At 37.6% G+C, this 13,298-nt stretch overlaps 1 protein-coding gene across 1 annotated transcript in view; it reads right to left on the bottom strand.

Moving 5' to 3' along the window:
• LOC119773260 (zinc finger protein GLIS2-like) overlaps positions 1–13,298 on the bottom strand; it is a 60,539-nt gene that overhangs the window by 27,616 nt on the left and 19,625 nt on the right. The gene's annotated exons all lie outside the window — the stretch shown is intronic.

Raw genomic sequence — 13,298 nt, 5'->3', positions numbered from 1 at the left:
GATGGATGGATGGATGGATGGATCTTCCTTGATTTTTAGTTTTATCAGCATTATCCATGTTATGAAACAAATTATTTCTGTACATCTGTATTCCATACCACTCATCTATGTATAATTTTTTTTATAAATCAGTAAAAATTCAGTAAAGATATTCATATCATCCTCCATAAATTGCTGCAGTTTGTTTTCACCCCCTTTAAAGTGTTTTGGTTGCATGCATGCCCAAGAACATTCCACCTTATATGATTACATTTAGTCTAGACTAAATTTAAATGTTTGGCCTAGACACCATAACAAATCTACAGAAAAGATACTTTATCATTTTTCAGTTAAACAAAAACAAAACAGATTAGACTCATTTTTCCATTGTCCTCTGCTTGTCAAAATTGGGTCACAAGGCCAGAGGGGAAATCTAGAGATCCATTTCTCCGTCGAGACTTTCCAAGTAATTCCGGTGGATTTTAGCCTAAAGGTCTGAGATAATTTTCTGTGTTTAGCCCTGTGTTCTTCTCTGGAATGGAAGTGAAACAAAAACCTAATCAGAAATGTGAACCACTGGTGCTGTTATTAATCTAAGAGCTGCTTCTAGATCATAACGTTCAAAAGCCGTGTTACAGCAGAAGTGACCCCTATCCATCGTCCACACCATCCTACCTTCCTATGAAGGAACCCACTACAATACTAAAAACCATCAGTGACTTAAAAGACTAAATCTGTAAAGACTGTAAATGGATATTTGAGATCACCTATTCAAACATACAAATACCATGCATTTCCTATGTCTCTAAAGCTCTGTGTTAAAAAATTCCATGTTGGGATTATTTACCACCAAGCATTTTATTGTTCAAGACAGAGTACACGTAGGTAATTGTAAAAAATGTTTTGCATGGAATGTCAGCTGACGTCTTGCTAATAATTGCAACTTAAATATGTTTGGATGTTCGAGGAGATAAGTATGATGACTCTGTTGGAGTCTGAACTCCCCAGATGGTAATGATTTGAAATAGCTAACTGAGTCAACTCATCTGCAAAATGCAAATACCAGTACAAAAAACAAAACAAAAAAATATATATATTGAGTTTACTAAACCAGACACCCTACTCTCCTACTAAAATAATAAACGCTGCACACTGGAAAAATGATCTAGAAATAAGTAAAAATTTCTTAAATTAAGTGTTTTTATCCTTAATTTAGTAGGGAAATTACATAGTTGCCAATGTAATCAGTATTTTTACTCTTAAAATAAGATAATTATATGCACTTGTCTGTTTTTGCTCCTCAATCAAAGAACAAATGCACTTATTTTAAGAAAGAATTACTTATCCCGATTTTTTTTCCAGTGCAAACATTAATGCAGACAAAGTTTTAGCTTTGGCCACAGAAGGACTAGATAATCCTTAAAACCATTTCTCAGCACCCCATACTACCATAGCTCCCCCAACAAAATATCTTGAAGAATGTTTATAAACCTTCTCAAGAACCACAAACTATATAAGGGCCAGACAGCCAAGCTCACATGACGCTGAGACTACCGAGAGGTAATTTCCTTGTCCTCTTAAGGCCAGTCTGCTTCTCCTGGATACTGAGTCCAGCTGTTGGTCAGAAATCCGTGTATCATTCGTTCTTTCTATTTTCAATTGTCAATCAAAAAACAAAAAATAAAAAATTGACTGGTTATTTTGTTTTTTGTTTTTTATGGTTAAACCAAAAACGAAAAAAGGATTTGTTTTTCATATATCAATTCTAAGCTCAGATCAAGAATACGAAATGGAAAAACGCAGAATTTGATTTTAATATTTAATCGGTACAGTTTACGTGACCCGGAAATAGCTCTTCGCGAGGCAGTGGGGTGATGAAGTGGCTACCATGGCGACGCTAGAACGCTGTTTGTTGTTGCTAGTTAAAAGTACAGTGCACAGAAAAGTTTCAAGAAAAAAGTTATACCTGGAAAATCCTGCTGATTTTCTCCGTTGTCATGTCCTCCTCCTTAAGAGTCACACGCTTGGATCCTCGACCGTAACTGTCCATGGCTGATAGGTCCGACTGCCTTATCTGGTGCAGCTTGATCGAACGTGGTGGGGGTAAGCATAGATATCCATAATAAAGCCTTTATTATGGATATCTATGGGGGTAAGCCAATTGTTTTTTTTAGCTAAAGCTCCACCAAACTTCCGGGTCACGTAAACTGTACCGATTAAATATTAAAATCAAACTCTGCGTTGCTGTCCGTTTTTCCATTTCGTATTCTAGATCTGAGCTTAGAATTGATATATGAAAAACAAATCCTTTTTTCGTTTTTGGTTTAACCATAAAAAACAAAAAACAAAATAACCAGTCAATTTTTTATTTTTTGTTTTTTGATTGACAATTGAAAATAGAAAGAACGAATGATACACGGATTGTCAGAGCTTCCCTTTTTCTCCAGTACTCTTGCTTGAAAGTTAGGAAGCATCTTTACCACCTCCAACATGCTGGGACCTGGGAGCTTGTTATTCATTTCAATAAACTCCATGATGATCAGTGAACATTTCAAGAGGTCAGATCCTGGTATTTCCATAGTGAGAATATTGTGAAGTCTTTAAAGCACTCCTACAATAGTTCTTAACATCCTTAGCCTTGTCTGCAGTTGCCTAGCATTGTTCATGGTTTCTTTCTAAGTTGTTTCCAAAAAAGTCATTTTCTAGAGCTTCAACAAATTTTATAATGTCAAAGATTTTTAATTTTGGTACCACAAAAGCTTAAGATCATCTAAAGTGATGATAAGCACCTGAGCTACCATTACCAACCCAGCTCTAAGTTTCCACCCTCAACTTTACAGCCATTTTCTAGTCAAACCATAAAAACAAAAAATGGTTACACAAACCTTTTAGCTTCCAGAGCAGAGTAAATGACTTATGTCTTGTGTGAATCTAGATTTTAAATAATTATTCTCATTGTCCCTCCATTGGAAACACAGATTTGAGGGTATAATGTGTTTTTTCTTTGGTCAGTCTCGCATCCAACAGCGGGATGAGGAAAATCTGAATCATAGGTCAAACCACATGTCTGGATAGCAGCTATCAAAACAAGTTCATTCTCACACTCTGGGGTGTTGGCCAACAATAGGGCTAGATTTTTCAAGATATTTGGTAAAAGGGACAACTGAATACAAATGTAGAGTTTTAAAGAACAAGTAAAATATTTATAGCTTATATATTAAAAGGCAAGATATTAAGTCTTAAGTGGCATTTTTGTGCTAATAAACAAAAAATGCCATTTCATTTCAAAGCAAATGACTTTCAGATTCCATTGAGTCCTTCTGATAACACTCTAGGTAATTTTTTCTTGATTGAGTTATAGAATTTAAATAAATGTAATGTAAAAAATCTAAATCCTTTTATTGTCCCAAAATGGGAAATTAATTCTCTGCATTTCGACCCATCCCCTTCACTGAAAAAATAATGCATTTACTTAACCATATTGAGTTACTTTAACACAATTGTTTCATGATACACTGCATGAAAAGTGAGATTTTCGTCCCCGTAAACCCCCGTAAACTCCCGCAGATCTGCCTGATTTTCGTCAGTTTCCGACAATTTGCAACCCGTGCTTGTCCGCGTTTGTCGTGCCACAAATTGTCGAAAACGTACCGTGACGTATGTGGAGAGCGATCAGCTGTACTAATGGCCCTAATTAGCATATGAAACCCGTGCGGCTGGCCAGGTCTGGCTTGAATAACCTACTCAGTATTGGCTGAAACCACTATTCTCAAACAAGTAAAATCGCTCGTGATTGGCAGCAAAACCACACGTGGCCACGCCAGGCTTTAATTTTCTTACTGAGTATTGGACGGAACCACTTCTTTTTAAACAAGTAAAGTCGCTCGTGATTGGTTGGCATATATATATATTTACATATAAATTTACATATATATATTTATTCATATATATATATTTATTTATTCATTCATATATTTATTCATTCATATATTTATTCATTCATATGGTGTGTATTTATGTTATCCTACACTACTACACAATTATTATGCTACCATCAAGGACATGAATGAATTTATACAGGAAAAGAAGATTTGCCGGGAAGCTGTTTATGCAAAGAAAGAGCTTTATTAAAACACACACAACTATATACAACGCGTATCCAAACACATGCGTTTCTAAAAATTACAAGTCCGTGAACGGTCCGTTTGCTTCCTCGAGGTTGGAGGTAACTGGCAGCATTCCCTCCGAGGCAGGTCCGATGTGCAGACGCCTACTTTGCGTGGCCCTGTACTTCGGCATCGCTTCTAACCGGGACTGCAGCTTAACACAGAGTTCAGTGAGATCCGGCCTACGAAATGGCGGCGACCGTACAATCCATCCAGAGACACCGCGACGACGGCGGACTTCCAGAGTTCCACTTCCTCATCTGCTAGCACACTGTGCCTCGCTTTCAGCAGCTGAAAAAAAAAATGAATCAGCGCACTGCGTATGGACACAACACATCTATCAATGCACCTGAAAAATAGTCACCAAATAAAGTCTTACCCTCTTTCTTCTGGCCCGACTCCGAGCAGATTGCCTCCGCACGCAGCGTGTTGGCTGGCAGCGTATATCTGAAGCTCCTGCGTACCGTCTGAAAATACGTCTTACAGGCAGCTGGAAAACAATTAAATGAGAGTGGTATGAATAAAAAATCAAACGCAAGTCACAGTAACAAGGAAGGAGAAAACATTAAAACAAGTCACTTACACACAATGTCGTCTTTATCAACATCGTGCAAATCTGGACTTGCCGAGATGGGAGGTCTGTGAAAACAAAATGTAGAGCTATGATCGGTATCCATCCGTATTCTTTTCCTTTTAGCGCAGAATGAAAGCATATTCTTTAAATCTTACCCTTGCTCCGGTTCATAGCGCCTGCAATTAGTCTCCGAGTTGTTAAGACGGCGTACTGCTACCTGTAAATCACAAAAAATACACTTTAATAAAGCTTGTTCTAGCAAGGCTACTATTAGCCGCTATTAGCCGTAGCTCAGGCTAGGCCGCTTTTAGCTTAGCAGGCAGTAATCGAACATATATTTACCGCTAGCATCTCTTCTTTGAGTTCGTCTTGTTCGATGCAGAGTCGCCATTGCGTCCAAGAGGAGTTTTACCCCGAAATCCAGACGCTCCAGACCGCCTGCACAAAGCAAAGCATACATCCTCCACTGTGGCTGCACACCCCGCCGCTCTGAGTTTCTTGGAGATCGTAGAGCGCATGCGCGAGATGAACCAGGGTTTCCGCGGATCAATAAAAATAATTAAAAAATCATTCTTTTTTTTTTTTTTATCAAGGCCTTAATTGGCACTAAAATTATTTAAATATGTTTATCGAAGTATTTATAATTCTTTAATAAAAAATGCTTATAAAAACAATTTCGTCAGATATATTATATCGCTCCAGGCGGAGAAAAAGCTAGAGGATATATATATACGTATATGTGTGTGTGTGTGTTTACATACATACAGGAGTCATGGAACTCTGCTTGCAGCTCCTTCATATTTCATGTACACTAATAACTTGTGTACATGGTTCTTGATGATGGCATTAAAATCCTTTCAAATAGCATTAAAATAGCATTAAATTAGAGTCACTCATTCCTGTATGAACCCTGTGAGCGCTTAATTTAATGTGACATATTAAAAAAATCCCACCATCATCCAGCACATGTTCAGTTTCTGCCCAAATATATATATATATATTTTTGTAGATTTTTGTAACGGGGATAAGGATAATTCAAAACTGCTTTTTTTAAATGAACTTGTTCACTACTTCCAAACTCAGCATCTCTTTTCATTCCTGTAATAAGAAGTTTCTTTTGAATGGATTTGATTAAAGTTTAAGTCCCTCGGTATAAAATAAATATTTTGATGGAGATGAGAAATCTGCTTCCTTGTTGGTGAATAACCAATAGTTTGGATCCAATCATTTAAATAAACGGTGTTAGTTTTTTTTTTTTATATATATATATATATATAAGAATTGTGCTATAATTTCTAGTCACCGATCTGTTGCTGCTATGTTTTAATTTGACGAACCGGAATTTGTCGATGTTCTTTTTCCTGTTTGGTGCGATTGCAATTGCGGATCTTGACCTGGCCGGACCTTATGACCAGTGTACCAATCTTCTCATGGCTACTTCCAACAGGATAATGCGCCATGTTATAAAGTAAATCATCTCAGACTCATTTCTTGAAACTTTTCCACTTAAGTAATTGTGAATTGAGCATATTGACAGACAACATTTTATTTTTTATCTTAAATGCAATTTTTTTTTTTTATATTTACTGCTCTAAATGTATTGCTCTGTCAGCTAAAGATCTGTTTTGGTCTCTATACTTTAATTAAATAAATCAATTCAAGCTAAAATGTAAGAGGCTATACTAAGCCTGATCTCTTTGTATCAGAGAATTTCTTACCCAGAAAGATGTCACTTGGGGTAAAACCCCCCCTGCAACCCTGGTTTGCATTTGTATAGCTCACAGCATGTTCATTTACATGTTAAAGCCTCCCTTAGAATTCCATGGGGGGGAGGCATGGGGGGAACACTGCCTAAGAAATTCCACGTCAATTTCTGACAATTTACGGGAGTTTTCGGCAAAGCCTGCAAATTGTCGTAAACTGCCGCTAACCTGAAGTTCCACGACAATCTACAGTGCCGCATATTGACGAAAATCCCACTTTTCATGCAGTGATAGTAGGGTAAGACATAAAACAATTGTGTTAAAAATAACAAAATATGATTTAGCAAATGCCAAAATCGGTTGAATAATTTTTTTCTGTGTTGGGGAGCAATGGGCTTCCATTGTGTGGCGGCCGGGGAGCAAACAGGGGTTAAGGGTCTTGCTCTGGGTTAGGATAAAGGCCACATTGTCTATGAGGAGTTGCATGGTTATTCAATTTAATGTATATCTTAAATCCTTTGTCCTTTTTTTTATCTTAATAGATTCAAGGGAAGATCAACTGTTTTTTTTTTTGTCCTGTACTCTGTTCTAGATTTGCTTGTTAAGAGAAGTGTGGTTTAGCCAGAAAAGAACAACTTGTTATCTTTCAATACTTCTTAGAAGCAACTTAAAACTAATTATTTGCACTTGCTTTTCAATTTGCCCTTGCATTGTTTTGGAATTTTAAGTAGCTTGTAATCAAGATTTATATTTTAACATTTAGTTTTTTTGTATTTTTTTTAGGTCGATGGCCTATATCATAAAAATCTACTTGTTTGAGCTGATTATGTTATAATATTACCTTGTAAAAATTCAGCACACAATGATTTTTGCTTGATTCATGTATCATGAGTAATCCTCATGATTGGTAAGAGTCCTCCTGCCAGGAAGCACCTCCCTTAACCGCGGTTTGCCTGCACTGTAAACAAACACCCACTTCCCCCAATCAGGGATTACGTGAATTATGTGAAGCAGGGCTTGATGCTTGTGGCTCAAAGTCAAGACTATTAGAAGTTAATCTGCACAGGGCAGCAACCTCTCTTTTATGGCTAATTTCAAGGCTGTGAAAATCTGTTTTTGGCCTCCAGAAGTCCCAAACTTGTTCAGCCTTCAGAAGTGGTGTGAAAAAATGGGTGGCACCCAGACAGGGAGAGGAGGCTTTGCTTTGAAGGCATTTTTTTTCTCTGGGTTTGGAAGACAACACAACACCTACATTTCATAAAGAAATAATACCAAAATAGTTATTGTATATTTACTAGTGCTGTCAAAATTATCGCGTTATTATCGCGTTAACGCGAGGCCATTTTAATGGCGATAATTTTTTTAACGTGAGATTAACGCTATGTGGTTTTATGGTACAATTTTCCAAGTACATCCCGCTGCAGCCTGCGAGAAGGCGGGGCTATTTTCCCCCAGTCTATGCATTTTCCATAGGCTTCGAGAGCGGAGCTCCTCAAGGAAAAAAGACGCTCATACACTGGGTGACGCTAGTGCCTTTTCTTTAAGCCCCACCACCAACAAACAAGTTGAGTGTCTGGTAACTAGTAGCAACCTGAAATACGCTGAGAAAACAGATTACTGAGGTGAAATGGAATCTGCTACGGCACTCTTGCTGTCTGTGTACCCCACAGGTCAGTATTGTGTGTGTGTGTGTGTGTGTGTGTGTTCTCATTTTTGTTAAGAGGCTGAAAAGTAACTTTCTAGAGCATAGACTACCTCCATCTAGTGATGTCGGTCTATTGATTTAGATGTATTGATTGAAAATTGTTCATTATTACCTTGGTTAATTGACATCTAATGTTAACTCTACTACATTTTATAGCAGTAGGGTAAAATGCTTGTCTTTGTTCAAAAGACTGTATTAACTGTAAAGACTGTCTTTTACATCAGCCTGTTTTCAGGGCCTTTTTTTTGGCTACATATTTGTTATTTTTTGCTACATGCCTCCCCATCTTCTTGCCATATGTTTCTATGGCATAAATCAGTGTCTGTGACCTGTTTTCATAAAAAAAAAAGAACATTGGCACAAACCTAGCCTGTATGTATTTTTTGTATGTCATCGAGAGTATTTAAATGATTTTCAATCAGAAAAAAAATGTGTGATTAAAATGCGATTAATCGCGAGTTAACTTAGGCATTGATGCGATTAATCGCGATTAAAAAAATTTAATCGATTGACAGCACTAATATTTACCTATAGGTGACTATGAATGGCTTTAAAAGGCAGAATATGGGACCTAAATGGTAGATTTAGGATCAAATCAATAATAAATGAATTGTATCAGTAATCCAGGGTTATAGGTTATGGAAGAAGCATTGTTATTTCCTTATTCCGCATCTGCAAAAAACATGAAGGAAAAAAAAGAATGACGATATGAAAATAAATCTAAAAAATGAAAACAAAAACATAATTCATAAAAGAGGAAAGGATAAAATCAGAAAACTTTTTAAAAGATGATCGGCCTAGTGGTTAGGACATAGGGCTTGGAATCCTGAGGTTGTAAGTTCAAAACCCACTCCCACAGACTTACACTCTGGCTCTCTGGGCAAGATCCTTTACCCCTGATTGCTCCCTGGACGTAGTGTATTGGCAGCTCACTGCTCTCCAAGGCAGATGGGTTAAATATTTTTATAAGATGATATTGTGTTTGTAAGAGAAATAAAAAGGAAAAACAAACAACACATACCATATGATTTTTTACAATACCTTTGTAATGCCATCTGTGTCCAGATGCATCTGGACTCATCGGTTACTATTTGCATGTTTCCAAGCAATACTAGGCCTTGTCTATAAAAGACTCAACTCACTGCGGATCCAGACATTTGAATTGAGAAAGCTTCCTGGCGAGGTGGCGAAACGTCTTCAAATCTTGGAAACCAAGTCAATTGGATATTTTTTTAACTTTTATGGAATGACTATGACCTGGATGACTGAGAACCTTCATCAGCGTTTGACTGAACATTATTCATTTCGGATAAAGCAATCAAATATTATTTAACCAAATAATCTTTTATTTTCTTCATCGGATTTGCATTGTGAATTTGTTTGAACATGGGAAACATGGTTTTCAACCATGTTTTCCCTTTCTTCTTTGTTTAGTCAACAGTTTTTAACTAAAATATGTTTGAATTGCACTTGAATTTTTTGTGAAAACATTTTCATAATTTAAATAGATGTTTTGAATTTAGTTTGACCATGATTTGAGCTTGATGTTGTCCAAACACACAGCCAATTGGGGATATGTTTACAGAACAGTATATCAGTCTTAATCTTGTTTGATTAATAGCATATTTGCTGGCTTCCCTCGGAGCCAGCATTGAATACAAAGCTATTGCTTTACCCTATACAATACCAGCTTTACTTATTAAACACTTTAATAAAACCAAAGCTGAGACGAAGTGCTGCTGTGCATCTTTGCAAACAATGAACAACAAAAAATATGATCAAGGCAAGAGAACAAAAAGGGATAACACCCCATGAAACCACTTACAACAGGCAAGATCAAATTAAGTTTGCTAATGTTCAAAGATGAATAATAAAAACCGGACAGAAGAAACTTGATTAATTCAACAACAACAACACAAGGAATCAGCCGTACATGTGCAAAAATGCATGTTGCTAATGAGATTTTACAACATTTCTCCAAGTAAGCCAAAGGTAATGAAGCTACTGCATAACTGACAATACAAGCTTAACAACACAACTTTATCAACTGACAATGAAATAATGAATTTCCCCTCTTTTTTCTGTTGACATTTATTCTAACCCAACAATCCACTTCCCAAAAAGATTTTATTTTTTCTAATAATGCATTTTCAACAAGAAAAAAAAATCTCCCCCAAGGACTTTCATGAGAGTTGCCATGACCTAAAACTGTTGCTCTGCATTCTTTGGTCTGCTCTCAAGTGTCTAAACAAGATTTCACAGTAATGTTTGCACTGCTGATGGTTGAACTTTGCTAGTGAGGCATGAGTCAAAAAGCTCTCTCAGTCTATGACTCACCCCGTGAGCTCTTGTTGAACAGAATGACTCAAGATTCTGATATCTGCTTCAAAGAGAAGGGGTTGCATTGAGAAACCAAAAGGGATGAGAGTGCAGTAATGTGGAAAAATCCTGCAGGAGAGTAAAATGTTAGCAGCTGCTGGAAAACCAGACTGATGGGTTTGTCTTAACCAGATTACATCTTGGTCAGATTTCTTTATTAATCCCCTTTAAGCCACCATTCTATTGGGGCATGTTGGAGAAGATACAAATTGACAAAGCTGTACAAAAAATACAGAAAGGATAAGTCATTTAAACCAATTAATCTGTCTTATCTAATTCATCTTATTAAACAACAACATAACACTGAAGCTTCCTGGTTTTAAAAACTCTTCAACTTGACCTCAGTAGTTATTTATCACTTTAAGCTAATTTTTAAGTGTGGTTTCTATTTGTCATACTGTGACATAAAAATCTTTCCATTGTTTGCTTTGGCTGCCTAATATATAGATAATATATTGTTATTTCAGGGCCAGTGTTGAGAGAAATTATATTACCAAGAATTGTTTGGAAGATAATGTTTTCCACATGTTCTAATAGTGTGTTTCCAAAACCTCAAAAGAGCAACCACCGTCTGAACTGCCTCTGGTCATTCATATAGCGTTTCTACACATTTTACATTTCAAAATTCCACAGTCTTCAACACCCAATTTCCCAGAGGTCTCAGCCCTTCTCTATGCAAAAGGAAGGAAGCACAGAAAAAAGAGAAAAAGAAAAAATCAGACAAATTGGAAGAAGGGAGAAAGGGTGGGAGGAAACGTGGAAGGAAAGAAAGAGCATAGAAGTAGGGAAAGGAATGAAAAAGGATACTGGTTAAGAACAAAGTCAATATAAGATAAGCACATGCAAAAGAAGAGACAAAAGGAAGGAAGGAAGACGGGTAAATATACGCACATATGTCTAAAGGTAGAGTAAGCAACTTTAGTGTCCTTAGTGTTGAAGATCGGTTCGTACAACTTTTATCAAGCAATGGCCAAAACAGGAGATTTTATATATTTTAAGATAGATACATGTATATAACCTGTTTGTATAATAGTTTGCTGAAACAGTTGTTAAAAAAGACGAAAGGAATTTGTTTTCTAATTAGTCTATGCCCCTGTTGAGATCAAATGTCAGTGATGTAACAGGAATGATTCCCCTCTAAAGGCGAAGCCCTCCGATGAAGTTTAGAAAAGGAACTCTTTTCCCATTCAACTTTCTGTTGCCAGTGGCCTTTTTTCACGAACGTCCACAATCCGTCCTGCGCATGCACGACTAGATAAATATCTGGGTTTCTATAAATAATGTAATTATGGTACTAAAATCACTTATATCTATCCTTTACTCACTAAACAATGCTAATAAACATATTTTTTTAAGTTTTTTGACTTTTCTGACACATTTTTTGTGCTTTTTACATTTTCTCCGTTAAACTGCTTCTCTGACCTCCTCATCGGGCATACTCAAAGATGATGATTAAACCATGTTTATCTTTATTTTTGTTGTTTCTTTCTTTAGATTACGCACTATATACCATAATTCTACATGAAAGGAAAACATCAAATTAAAAAAGACCAGATTTATGTTTAAATCCAAATATGAAAAAGTTAGGTCCCGGAAGTAGCATAGGATCCCATAGCCGGTGCAGATTGGGCAGAGATAAGTGATAAAACAGAAATGATTTTAAGGTGATTTTTATCAGGAAATAAATTACTACAGTGGACTAGACCTCCTGGGGCCTGCTAAGCTAACCCATACTCTTTCAGACTTATCACAGTTTAATGCAATTCTGAATCATTATTCATTTTTCCCCATACAACTGAATGAAACTGCACTGTTTTGACTGCATTTAACATCTTTGCATCAGGGTTTATTCACATTTTATCTGCTATTATTTTAAATGTGTCATGATCTGGCCTGTTTGCTCTCCCTTAATTAGTCATTACTTTCACCTGTCTGTTTTCCCTCCCTGCCTCATTATTATTTATTCCTCTCACCTGTTTCCTCTTGGTTATATTCAGTTCAGCCTGAGCATTCAGTGCCAGATCATTACTTGTCTTTCTGTTAGCCTGCCTGTTAGTTTTGTTCCATGGTTCGTGTCCTGGATCCTAGCAGCCAGTGGAAAGAGGGTTTTTGTGTTTGTCTTGTCTTCTGATCGTCCACTGTTCCTCCCCCGCGGAGTCCTCTGGGTATTTGGCTCAATATGTGGGGAGGTTCAGTTTTAATCCAGTAAGCCTGGCTCCAGGGAGGAGACCAGTTTAAAGTCCTGCTTCAAGTTCCAGTTCCTACGTCCTGTCTCGGCTATCTCTTCCACTGAGCCTGCCTGTCTGCACCTGATCCTGTCTGCTCCTGTGCGTGGCCACCTGGTCATGCTTCTGGTCCCAGTTAGACTTTGTACCCTCCTGTCCCGGAGCTCTGTTAAAGCCTGGAAGCCTGGATCCTGCTACCTGTTCTGTTCCTGCCAGATCTGCAACCTGTTCTGTCTGTTCCTGCCTGATCTGCATCCCTGATCAGGATCGGCTTCCCCAGACTCCTCCAGAGCTGCAGCACTGGGGACACTCTGGGTGACGCGAGGTGCGTCAGCTGTCAGCCCATTGGCTGGATTGCACCCCTTGGACTGAACTGCTAAACCAGGTAAGTGACTCACCGAGAACATCATCTTCAGTCAGAAGATCGTGGTCACTTACCTGTGTTTCTCCCCTAGAGTGTCTGAGATTGGGCGGTGCCCCCCCCCCCCCCCCCCCCCCCCCCCCCCCCGCCTGCAGTGTCCGCGAGCCACAGCTCCGCTTTTGTTTTGTTTGTTTATTTAATCAACC

Source organism: Cyprinodon tularosa, unplaced genomic scaffold (assembly GCF_016077235.1).
Source record: "Cyprinodon tularosa strain WSP-4 unplaced genomic scaffold, ASM1607723v1 ctg753, whole genome shotgun sequence".
Taxonomy (NCBI): Eukaryota; Metazoa; Chordata; class Actinopteri; order Cyprinodontiformes; family Cyprinodontidae; genus Cyprinodon; species Cyprinodon tularosa.
This window is presented reverse-complemented; position numbering and strand designations above follow the sequence as displayed.